This window comes from Grampus griseus (assembly GCF_964374135.1).
Source record: "Grampus griseus genome assembly, chromosome: 3".
NCBI lineage: Eukaryota > Metazoa > Chordata > Mammalia > Artiodactyla > Delphinidae > Grampus > Grampus griseus.
Window position 1 is genome coordinate 54,146,583 of NC_139019.1, and position 13,072 is coordinate 54,159,654.

The window sequence follows — 13,072 nt, forward strand, 5'->3', positions numbered from 1 at the left end:
CCACAGGCTGATAAGGAGGGCAGATGCTACGGCTCCTGTGATGGGGAAGTAGACCAAATCCAAAGAAGGTACCAGGGAACACGGTTCTTCTTGGCCCACTGTGTCCTTCCTGGATTTAAGGCAGTTCCGACTTTAGCCATCATATGACTACCACTTTTACCTAAGATATGAATATCGAATTGGAACATATGAAAATCAAACACAAACACAAACAACTGGATATTTATCCTTCAGGATCAGGTAGACGGAGCATTGCAAGAACTCAAACTTTATAAGTCAAAAAGCTACAGCCAAACCCACAGACCTAGCAGTAAATGAGTCCAAGTTGAGAGTCACGGACAGCCTGGCCTTTGCTAATAATCCTCACATAAGTGAACCCTCGCGGTGTGCTCTCTATCATGGTCATATAGAAGGAGATGATAATGAAAGCAACATTCTTTTACGGTTAGCCGGTGAGTTTGCACATGTAGCCATGCACACATAGACACACAGAGACAGCTAAAACTTTTTCGTCTCTTCAATCAGCTTGTCTGCCAAGAAGAAGTAAACACTAGCAGGAAAGACTTGCCTCCTTCGAGTCAAATGGATTTTCCCCTCCCACCTTTGAGAATTGCTCCCGTGTGCAGGTAGACTACAAATAGGGCCAGAGGAATGAGGCTTCAACAGTGGGTAATGAAACTCAGGACTCATTGCTGCCCTGAGGGGAATAGCAAGTGAGTGCTGTGATCATTTCAGAGGCTCGGGAGCCTGCATGCTGTGAGCTAATGGCCCCAGTCTTGTTCTTATGCAAGCATATGTTCACATTAAGCTTGAACTTGAGTGCTCGTCTATCTATTAGTTATCAGCATCCGAGTCATCCAGAGCAGACAAACCACTCTAACATTTGGATCTCATTAGCACCCTTCCTGGCAATTATCCCTACACGGCAAAGGCAGGGAATCAACCTACTTTCAGAAGCCAAAGTATTTTCAGAGCTCTTCCAGGAATGGTTCTGCTTCAGGACAGCTGAGGCTGAGAACCGCTGAGGTGCTTGGCCACCCGTAACGAGTACCCACTGTACCCGGTTTGTGGGCATGAAAAGTCTTCTCAACTCCAGGCTTTAGTTACCAGATTTCATCAGGTAGACATTTGTCAATCTAACACGTGAGGGAGAGGAAACCCACATCTATAGACCATCTGTTTGCCAGGCACACATCTATAATCTATTTTAATCACCATGCAGCACCATGAAGTTGAGACTCTTATTCTCAGGTCTGAACTTGGGAAACTAATAAGGTTAAGTAACTTGCCCAAGTAGCAGAGCCCAAGCCTTCTCATGAGCTCCCTGGGCCATCCTTGCTGTGCACTAAAGTCTCCTTTTAAAAAAATCCTACCCTTCTTGCTGATTTTCTGTATTATCTGAATAAACGTTCTTTTCATCTCGGGGATACAATTTTCTAATAAGTGATCATGAAAGAGGAGACAGCATATATTTTCACTGAGCATTTCAAAGATGAACACATAAATTTTAGAGTGGTCGGGTGGCATAAGTTCTGAATTTCATTTCAGAAGACAGGTCTGTGAGTCTGAGGATAAACCATTTAATCTCACTAATCCTTATCGTAGCCGTTTGTAAAATGAAGAAAATAATACCTGTCTTCCATCACAGGACTATTATGAGGATCAAATGAAATAAGTGACGCAAAATTCCTATCTACTTGTAGGGTGTTTTGAGCTCACAGAAGCAAGAATATACCCGTTAAAACTCTGTATTGTTATTTTCGAAATCAGGATGACCAGACTGCACCTTTCATAAGATTTGGTTCATCTTCAGACACTCCATTAACTTGGGAAATGAGTTCTAGAGTAGTTGTCACAAAACTAGCTACCATTTATTGAGAGCCTCCCCTGCATACATTATTACCCATCCTCACAGCTCACTCCTTCGAGCAGATATTATTGTCCACAATTAAAATCTGAGAAACGAAGACTCAGAGGCTAAGTAACTTGCTCAAACAAGTGGCAGAAGCGGGATGGGAATCCACGTATGTCTAATCCAAACTCAATGTTCTGTGCCTTGAATTTTGTAGGAAAAGAAGTCCCACGATGTTATTACTTTATAATATAATTTGCTTATTTATAAATTTACTAATTTATATAGAATTAGTATACAGCCTGTGGGTCTGTCCTAAAGAGTCTGCACCATTTCCTAATTCCTGTTGTCTTTTCTGCCGATCCTTCATTTCTGCTTCCTCCCCTTTTGGACTTGGAGATGTGGACAAATGTTACATACAGGATAAAACAGGTCAGATCCTGCCAAAACCAACATAGCCAACAAAACCAATAAACCAACTGAGGTGGTCTGAGCTTGTGTTGCCGCTGACCCTTGCCCTGGTTGGCCGTGGAAAGGGGCTGCCTGTGTTCCCTGAGGTCAGCTTGGTGTGCAAGGCAAAGGGCAAACTTCATGGCAGGCAGGCGGGCTCACCCAGCTCTGCATGCAACTGCTCCAGCTCCCCTGCATCCTGCTGGACTTCCTACTTCGCTTCTATTTTAGTTCTTTGAATAAATGTGCAAAGAAGGGAAAGACTCCAGCTAGATCACAGGATGGAAATGCAGTGACAGTGTGGGATGGAATGTCTTCAAGAAGACAGAAGTCCCATTGAGCTGCCTTGCTTCCCAATTCCAGATCTGTTCAATTTAGGAGGAGGATGGATGGTGTGTGGAACTAGGCTGCTTAAATGAATACCTCAACCCAGCCACTTTCACGTTGTATATAGACAAATGTCTTAACCTCTTTGGACCTGTTTTATTATCTTTAATGGGTGAATAACCCATAGAGTTCTTGTGAGGATTAACTTATCCATGTGAAAGACCCAACACAGTGACTGACACGTAGAAAACAACACATTGGTTGGGTGGGGAAGGAAGTGAGTACATTCTCATGTAAACTGGAGAAGGCCTGGTGTGTTCCAGCCATGCACTGTGACTCTGGGCTGGACCAGAAGCATCATCTTCCCACAGAGCAGTCCTGGTATGACCCAGAAATGCCTTTCTGGATTGCTGGCTGAGCTGTGACCAGATTCCCTCAGGAATGGTACCAAATCTCTGTTTATACAACGTTTTCTCAAACTGTGGAGCGGGGACCACTTGAGTCACAGTCATCTTGAGTGCCTTTCAAAATGCACATAGGTGGGCTCTACCCAGATCTATAGAACCAATACCTCTTGGATGGGAATGGAGTGGGAATTTTCACCCTTGGTTCTCTCTTGCTCTAGAGCCAGACAGAATTAGCCAAGCTGAGGCTGGGCAAGAGGAGTGAGGGAATGAGACTCCAGGGAGGGGATGGAGCTGAACATGTTTCTGAGAACCCCTCCACCTCCCAGCTCAGGAAACCACTGTCACTGAATTCCCAAGGGCAGAGTAGAGTCTGTGCTCTGCAACTTTTCTTCTGCCCACTGAAGAGAATCCTGCAGGACACTTTATGACAGAGAGGAGTTTTCCAGGCTTTTTCCTAATACTTCTGGGTTATTCTAATAGTCATAATCAAACACTCTACAGGAAGCTCTACTAGGAGCTGGAGCAAGAAGGAAGAATAAGACACAATTCATATCTGGAATTCTGTGGACAGGTGATTCATGGGCAAGACAAGGCAGCCCTTGATAAAGTCATTTAGGAGAGTATAGATTGTGACAAAAGGAAGGATTGTGGAAGGAAGAGGAAAGAACGTGGGGAAGCCTCCCCATCAACCAGATGCACACACTGAGGACTCGACTAGGACAGGGGTAAACGCTCTGAGAAGAGGCATCTCCCTTTCCTCCCTAACTCCGCAGGGGCTGAAGTGGCGCTGGGCACTATGGTGATGGACAAGACCCTGACGTTTGAGTTTAATCCCAAATCTACTTCCAGACGCCTACTTAATTTTGAAAAATGATTTCAGCCCTTCTGAGGTTCATTTTTCTCATCTACAAAATGCAGAAGATAATTTTTTACTACAGGTTGGTTGTAACACATAAAAGTTACATGACAATGCTCTATAAACCCTAACGTACCAGAGATTTATTTTAATTGTTTTTTAGAATGCACAACTCCTATTCCACGTCATATAGTAAACATGGGAGGTGTCACTTTTGTTATTTCTCACAGCTAACAGGATGCCTTACCCATAGCAGATCCTCAGAATATGTTACCAGCCAACACTGATAGTCCTTATGTGTTAACCTTCAACAATGCAAAGAAACATCTCTGCTAAGTTCTAGGCTAGGAGCTTGGGGGTTAGGAATACTTTGCAGAGAAGTAAACATTTCAGAAGACCCGAAATCATTAAAAGCCAGCCTTAATTGTCTAATTTTTTCAGGCAACAGGAGGCCTATCTTGGAAGAAGTAGGTCTGGAGGCGGAATGGTCAGAGAAGGGCAAAGATGTGTGAATGTAGAGAGGGGTATTTTCCTGCGAGTGGCGCTTTCAGCCAAAAAATCTTTCAAGGCCTCTGCTCCCAACAGAGAAACCCAATCTGGGACCCTGGTGCATGGGGCCAGCCCTATGGTGCTTGGTGTCTGAAATTCTGCTGACTGGGGGTCGTCACCCACTTGGCCAAACAGCCAAGCATCCCAGAGAAGTGGGTCTCGACCTGGCTTTACAGAACCCCATACCCACCATTCATACTCCTCAATGCATGGGACTTAGGCTGGAAGGCATGGGGGCCCGTGATAACTTGGTCTAGTTCTTGTGACCTCAGAAAGCCCATTCCAGAGGGGGTGGCACAGTCCATTGTGTCACCTGATTGGGGGGTGCAAGCTGCTCCTCGCTCCTCTCTCAGATCCAGAACATCCTGGAGAAAAAGGTTGCAGAGATGTTTCCCTCTGCTAGGCGGTGACTGGCTGCCCAGCTAGAGCTAGGGATAACTCCTGGCAACAGTGGAGGTTGATGAGTCACCAGAGAGGTTTCCAACCTATTCTTGTACCAAGAACAGTACGGTTACCGATTCGCATCAGCACACCTCTATTTTGGGCAGGTCTTTCTCAGAGTTGGTGTATCCTGCAGTGCGTGTCAAGTACTCAGTCTGTCTTGAGGCCCCTCCTCCCGCATCTGGCATCTCCAGCCTGTCGAGTCACCTTGGCAACACAGGCTATTCATAATGTCAGAGAGATGTGGGACTCACACACCAAGGTTTCCTTAATCACTCTCTTATTCAATTTGCTCAGATTCTCATCAACTGAGATAATATAATTAGATGCCGGCAGCTTGGTTTCATGCCTGGGGCATGATAGAGGACACAGCAGTGGCAGTTCCATTTCCTTGCCCCTTTATGGAGGGGATGAGGTTGGAAAATCCAAAGGCGCGTGTGTTTCTGTTCTCTTATCTATTGGTGGAAGCAGTCTGCTCTAAGATGGCGTGATGAGCTCTGATGAGCAAAGCTCTTGCTATTCGAGGCGTGGTCCACGGAACAGCAGCATCTCTTAGATGTGCAGATTCCTCAACCCACCCCAGACCTACTGAATCTGAATCTGCATTTTCATAAGATCCTGGGTGATGTGTATGCATGTTAATGTTTGGGAAGCACCAAGTTAAACCACTGCATGGGGGCTTGGGTGAGACTGACCACACAGCTCCAAAAGGAGTGACCCGGGGTTAGAGGGTAGGAGTTATACTAGGTAAATTGATCAACACTGTCTCTCCAGGGTCCCACAGGACAGGCAAGCAGGGCCTCCTCAGGCCACACTGCCTCATTCATTAGGGCCCTCGGACACGTATTAATAATTTGATGCTACATCAATTGACTGACAGCCTCTGCAAGTCTGTGGAATAAAATAATGACCGCCAAGCACCCCAGACTTCTACAAGCTCTGGGCAGCCAGAGGAGGAGGATCGGTTCCTCCAATTCAGTGCACAGAACTTGTCCTAAGTCGTCACATGCCTAGCAGCCATCATCGTTTTAACACCTATGGAAACCACACAGTTGTTGGAAGCAGTATCCACTCAGCTCAGAAAATCTGAATGGGGGCGCAAGGAAAGATAAAGTGGGAGCATGGACCAGGAAGAAGGAAAACAAAAGAGGGTCAGAGTGTTGGTAAGCAAGAGTGCCTCCCTGTTTATTGTTTTGTTTGATTTTGTTTTTGTTTTTTTACTACTTTTTAAAATAGATCTTTATTGGAGTATAATTGCTTCACAATACTGTGTTAGTTTCTGTTGCACAACAAAGTGACTCAGCCATATGCCTACACAAGTCCCCATATCCCTCCTCTTGAGTCTCCCTCCCACCCTCCCTATCCCACCCCTCTAGCTCATCGCAAAGCACCAAGCCAATCTCCCTGTGCTGTGCTGCTGCTTCCCACCAGCCAACTATTTTACATTCGGTAGTGTATATATGTCCATGCTACTCTCACTCTGCCCCAGATTCGCCTTCCCACCCCATGTCATCAAGTTCCATTCTCTATGTCTACCTCTTTATTCCTGCCCTGCAACTAGGTTCATCAGTACCATTTTTTTTTTGATTCCACATATATGCATTAACATATGGTATTTGTTTCTCTTTCTGACTTACTTCATTCTTTATGACAGACTCTAGGTCCATCCACCTCACTACAAATAACTCAATTTCGTTCCTTTTTATGGCTGAGTAATACTCCACTGTATATATGTGCCACATCTTCTCTTGTGTTTCCCGCTTAGAGAAGTTTCTTTAGCATTTGTTGTAAAGCTGGTTTGGTGTTGCTGAATTCTCTCAGCTTTTGCTTGTCTGAAAAGCTTTTGACTTCATTGAATCTGAATGAGATCCTTGCTGGGTATAGTAATCTTGGTTGTAGTTTTTTCTTTCATCACTTTAAGTATATCCTGCCACGCCCTTCTGGTCTACAGAGTTTCCACTGAAAAATCAGCTGATAACCTTATGGGGATTCCTTTGTATGTTATTTTTTGTTTTTCTCTTGCTGATTTTAATCTTTTTTCTTTGAATTTAATTTTTGTTGGTTTGATTAATGTGTCTTGGCGTGTTTTTCCTAGGGTTTATCTTGTATGGGACTCTGTGCTTCCCAGACTTGGGTGAATATTTCCTTTCCCATGTTAGGGAAGTTTTCCACTACACTCTCTTCAAATATTTTCTCAGACCCTTTCTTTTTCTCTTCTTCTTCTGCGACCCCTATAATTCGAATGTTGCTGCATTTAGTGTTTTCCCAGAGGTCTCTGAGATTGTCTTCAATTCTTTTCACTCTTTTCTCTTTATTCTGCTCCTTGTCAGTTATTTCCACCATTTTGTCTTCCAGCTCACTTATTCATTCTCCTGCCTCAGTTATTCTGTTATTGATTCCTTCTAATGTAGTTTTCATTTCAGTTATTGTGTTGTTCATCTCTGTTTGTTCTTTAGTTCTTCTAGATCTTTGTTAAACATTTCTTATATTTTCTCAATCCATGCTTCCATTCTATTTCTGAGATTCTGGATCATCTTTACTATCATTACTCTGAATTCTTTTTCAGGTAGATTGCTTATTTCCTCTTCATTTATTTGGTCTTGTAGGTTTCTGCCTTGTTCCTTCATCTGTGACATATTTTTTTGCCATCTCATTTTTTTTTTTTTTTTTAATGAGTGGGATTGTGTTCCTGTTTTGCTGGTTGTTTGGCCTGAGGCTTCCAACACTGGAGTTTGTAGGCTATTGGGTAGAGCTGGGTCTTGGTGCTGAGATGAGGAACCCCATGAGACCTCACTCTGATGAATATTCCCTGGGGCCTGAGGTTCTCTGTTAGTCCAGTGGTTTGGACTCGGAGCTCCCACTGCAGGAGCTTTGGCCAGACCCTGGGCTCGCAAACCAAGGTCCCACAAGCCACGTGGAGTGACAAAAAAAATAATAAAAAATAACAAAGTAAAAAATAAATTTAGACTAGGAAATTAACAGAGATGTTAGAAAGAATGTAAAAATAAAAATACAGATTAATCAACAACCAGAAGGTACATCAGTACCACAATAGTAAAAAAGAGGAGGGAAAAGAAAAAAAAAAAAAAAAAGTGTGTGTAGGGGTAAAGGCCCTGGCTGTGGAGAGCGGGGCCTAAGCAAAGGCGAGGTTTGAGTGGTGGGCGGGGCCAATGTTCAGGACGCACAGGGCTGGAAAAGGCCCTGGGGCTGTGGGAGGGTGGGGCTTAGGCTCAAGGAACAGAAGGAGCCCAGGTTGCCCCCCACCCCTGGTCTCAGAAGGCAGGGGACCTCACCTGGGAGCCCAGCAGGCTCCCTGGGCTTGAGTGGGTGGGGCAAATGCCCTCTGCACCTCTCCTGCTCCTCCTGCAGGGCCCCTCCCGCCTGCCTCTCCTGATCTTCCCGGCCTCTCTCCTATGCCCCCAGGACCCACGTGGCCTGGAGGGGAGTTTGGAGGGGGGTACCAGGGCACCGATCCTGTATAGCCTCCACTTCTTCTCCCCCCTCAGTCTCCCTACGTCCTACCGGTTCACTCTGGGGTTCCTCCCGCCTCCTTGGGCATCAGAGTCCCCCACCAGCGGCCGGCAGGTGCCCTAGTTGTGGGGAGACGCTAACTCCACGTCTTCCCACACCGCCATCTTCATTCTGCCTTCCTGCCTCCCTGTTTTAAAAAGTGAAGATTCAATTTCCTTTTACATTTCAACTTCCTTTCATTTGCAAGATATTTCTAGCATTTTCTCAATGGTTTTCCTAATTACCATTCAACTCATAAGACGCTCCCTCCCCCATGCACAGGAGCTCCGTGGCATTGCATGGGGGAGGGCTGGACAGGCAGCACTGTGGAGAAGGATGTGCTATTGTTCAGATGTGCTAAGATTTCCCATTTCTCCTACCTGTCTACCTCACAGGATGCCCGAGAGCAGAGACTGTGTATTGGGAGCACTCTCATCCCTCAGAAGAGAAGGGCGAAATATTAAGGAGCATAACGATGTCATTGTAGTAAGAACAGGTTTGTGTACCATCCTTCCTGGTAACCTAACTGTTGCCACGAGCGTCCACCTGAGGCATGCAGGTAAGCCTCGGACTTCTGGCGCACATAGTGAACTATAGCTCACACTCACAGAGCAACGGCTTGGAGGGGGATGGACAGACAACCCCCAACTCATCCTCATGACCTCTATGAAAAGACAAAGGGGGGAAATGTTCCTTTACAGGTGATTAGACTGGTATAAGATTTACTGAATAACCGCCTCCTCTGTCATGGACAACGACACGTTTTTTGAGGGCTAACTGGGCAGATAGAATTTGCATCCTCATTGAGTTTATGTTACAGAGATCTGAATTAAAATCTTTCCTTTATTATTAGATCAGATTGGGCAAAATCCCCAAGGAAACAAATTATGGCCTTTAAAGAATAGCAAAATCTCTTCTCTGATAACAATTCTTGGCTGGGCCATTTTTGTTAATAAAATTACAGATCTATTTCTATTCAGAGAGACCAAATATTTATTTCGAGTCAAACTCGCCCAACTTGAGTGATATGTCTTCTCCTGGAGCAATCCAACTAGAGCCAGGAGGATGGAATCACGTAAAGAATGAGCTAGACAGAGGCCAGCTCCCCCAAAAGAGCCATGTGGTGGGGGAAGGGTGTGATTCCCAAGATGTGGGAACTAAGAATACAACCTAACTGCTACACCTAGATGTCCAAGGGAAATGTTGCTGAGGGCTAGACAGGATTGCCCTGTTCTTTTCTTTTCCTTCATGTTCAAACAATGGAACATCACTCTTCCCTACCCTCCACCTCCAATTCTTTCTTTTCTTTTTTATCATAGACTTTATTTTTAGGGCAGTTTTAGGCTTATAGGAAAATTATGCAGAAAGTAGAGAGTTCCCATACATTTCTTACCCCCAGACACATTTCCCCTATCATTAACATCTTGCATTGGTGGGGTACACTTATTATAACTGATGAACCAATATTGATACATTATTAACTAAAGTCCATAGTTTATATTAGGGTGCACTCTTTGTGCTTTATTGTTCTATAGGTTTTGACCATTGTTCGCCATGCCTCTGTCATTACAGTATCATACTAAATAGTTCCACTTTCCTAAAAATCCCTTATGTTCCACCTATTCATCCCCCCTTCCCTCCAAATCCCTGGTAACAAGTAATCTTTTTACTGTCTCTGCAATTTTGCCTTTCCCAGAATGTAACAGAACTAGAAACATATGGTATGTAGCCTTTTCAGACTGGCTTCCTTCACTTAGCAATATGCACTTAATGTTCTTCCATGTCTTTTCATAGCATGATAGCTCATTACTTTTAATTGCTGACTAATATTCCATTATATTGATATACCAAACTTTGCTGATCCATTCACCTATGGAAGGACACCACCATTTCCTTTTTACTTCTCTGTCCTTAGATTTCCACTTCATGTCTTTAATGGGCCACTGTGAACTTCCTGCCCCTTGATATTAACTTATGCAATTATTATACACTATGCCTATATGAAAATGACAGGGCTTAGAGTGTCATTTTGGTTGGCAACTTGGGTACTAGTGGTATATCACCTGTTTACTTGACAAGTGGTACTTGAATATGTACCTAAAGCCAGTGGAGTACGTGTTTAAGGTAGAATGCCCACATTAACACAGTGAATTGGCTACTCAGGCTGAGAGTGACTTACTGGATATTCCAAGAAGTAGTGAGACTTCAACCACTAGAATTTGAAGTTAGGTATCTTCAGGAATGGAGCGGAAGCCTTGTCACCATCTGTGAAATGGAAATAGATCAAATAGTAACTAAAGAGGATTTCGCCCACCCACAAGCCAGTGGTATTGGCCACACTGAGTTAGTACCAAGAAAGGTTGAATAGGGTCAGAGATGTCAGATTTAGGCAATGTTGGAGACAAATACACAGTTTCATTGATTTATCCTTAAAATGTATAAAAATGGTTTTATCGAGGAATGTCATGAATATTATTTTGTTCCCTCATCCACATGGCTGTTTCATGGGCGTGGACCTCTATCAGGCACAGTCTTTAGGTGACCCATCCCCCTGGCTGCAGTTGGATCGGTCCAGGAGAGGACATGGACTCAAGCTGGGCCAGCCAGATACAAAGGAAAAATTCCATTTCTTTGAGTGTGGCTAGATTTGGAACAATTGAACTTTCATGCTATTAGAGGTCATATTTTATGCCTTGGACACTAAATTCTCTTTAGAATGAGAACAATGATATAGATGTGTATGAGAAAGAAACACAGACTCATCTTTTTTTTTTGCTCCTGTTTCCAAGCATTTTATTGAAGAAAACATAGTTGTCTCCTCAACATCGTTTCTTCCTTCTTTTGGCAACTGCCTCAGTCTTCATTTTGATATGCACGGCTACCCCAAGCATACCTTGGAAATAGCTCAAGTCCATAGTTAAATGACTATGGCCTAAATTCATCATAATCCTCGTGCGTGGGCACAGGTGTTGATCCAGAGGTAGATTGGGGCCACCAAGTGGAGCCAAGGAGACAGAGGAAGGTAACTGTTGGAGAATCTGAGGAAAGAGGCTTCGTTACTCTTCAGGAGCCACTTCTGGAAGAGATCCCCACCCCAGATGGGGGTGATGTACTGGACTCAGTTTATGTGCCATCCCAGATCCATGCACTTGCCTTGCTTATAGAGCAGCAAGGCCTTAGCGACAGTCTGCTGTTCCCGCGATTATGGACCCAGGTCATTGCTAGAGGTGGAGAAGCCACATACTCAGGGGCACCTAGCGAAGAGAGATTGCTGAGTCTGTGCTCCGGCCCTAGTGTTCCTGTGGGGGCCTCGGCTTTATCAGTAGCCACCTAGAGAAGACTCGGGACAGAACTAGGAAGGGAGGGGGAGTTAGGTCCCGTGAGAATGACTGGTGAAGATAGGGGCCAGGAAGTTGCTGATAAATTCTTCTCTCTTCCTGCACCCACATAGCTGGTCCTGAGATACAGTAGCCGGTGCATCCTTTCTGAAGGCTCCCCTTTGAACTTGCTCTCTCCCCTCTCCCATCTCAGTCCCTCTTTCCTTCTCCTGCTTCCCCAAATCGCACTCCAGTCTCAAATAAAGTGCCAACACATCAGTCTTTCTGGGAACCCAGGCTAAGGCAGGAGGATATGACCTCATGGACTGCTGGCATCTCTCTTATGGGAACTAGCAAAAGGATTGAGGCCAGTAGTGTGAAAGACACGTGGAGAGCTGACAGGAACATGATAACATCAATGACCAACCTGGGAGCCCTTCTTACCTCTGGATCTCCAGTTACCCGAGTCAAGAAGAAGTCCATTCTATCTAGTTTTCTGTGAAGGGCAGCTGAATACATTGTAACTGATAACCTTCTCTAGTTTCACCTATATTTGCAGATTCTGGGAGGGTCTCCCTTGTATCATAGCCTTATAATAAATTCCCCTTTTGATTTCAGTTAACGTAAGTTGATTCTGGTACCTGCCAGCAAAAAGATCCTAACTGATATACCCACCTCCATTTTGATTCTGATGAAAAACCATTAGAGCCCCTTGTTGGGATTCTGGTCCTTTTCACCAAAGAAATAAAAATCAGTTAAAATGTATAAAGTGTATGTATAGCCATGCATAAATCACAGGTTATTTCTGTTTTAATTAAAAAACAGGCACACACATATCAAACAAATTTTTTTAACAATTCTGGAAGTTTTCCCAAATAAAAAGAAAACAATACCCCCAAATAAGAATAGTTTAAGAATTAATCTCTGCCACGCCAGCTTTCCCCCAGATGATGGATTTGTTAGTTAATCATTCTGAAGCCAGGATTAGAGCACAGTGAACAGTTTAATAAACCATTCATTTCCTACAGTGCTGAGCAGTTTCATGGGCTTTTTACTCGCATGCCATAAACAGGACTATAAATTGTATTAGTAATTGTTTTTGAAAAGGATGTCGAGACTTCTGTTCCAAGATGGCGATTTGAGCCTGCACGTTTAACTACTCCCTTTCTTCCCCAGTTCCTATGGAAATGACCAGAAACATATTTTAGAATATGGTTAAAACAAACAAACAGAAAAAAAAAAACCTTTATTCTGAGAAACAGTGAAAACTGCTATCCACAGGCTACCAACTGGGAGGAATTCGGCAAAATAGCAGAGATAGAAATAGATAGCAGAAGACCAACTAGCCCAAGACTTGATGAGT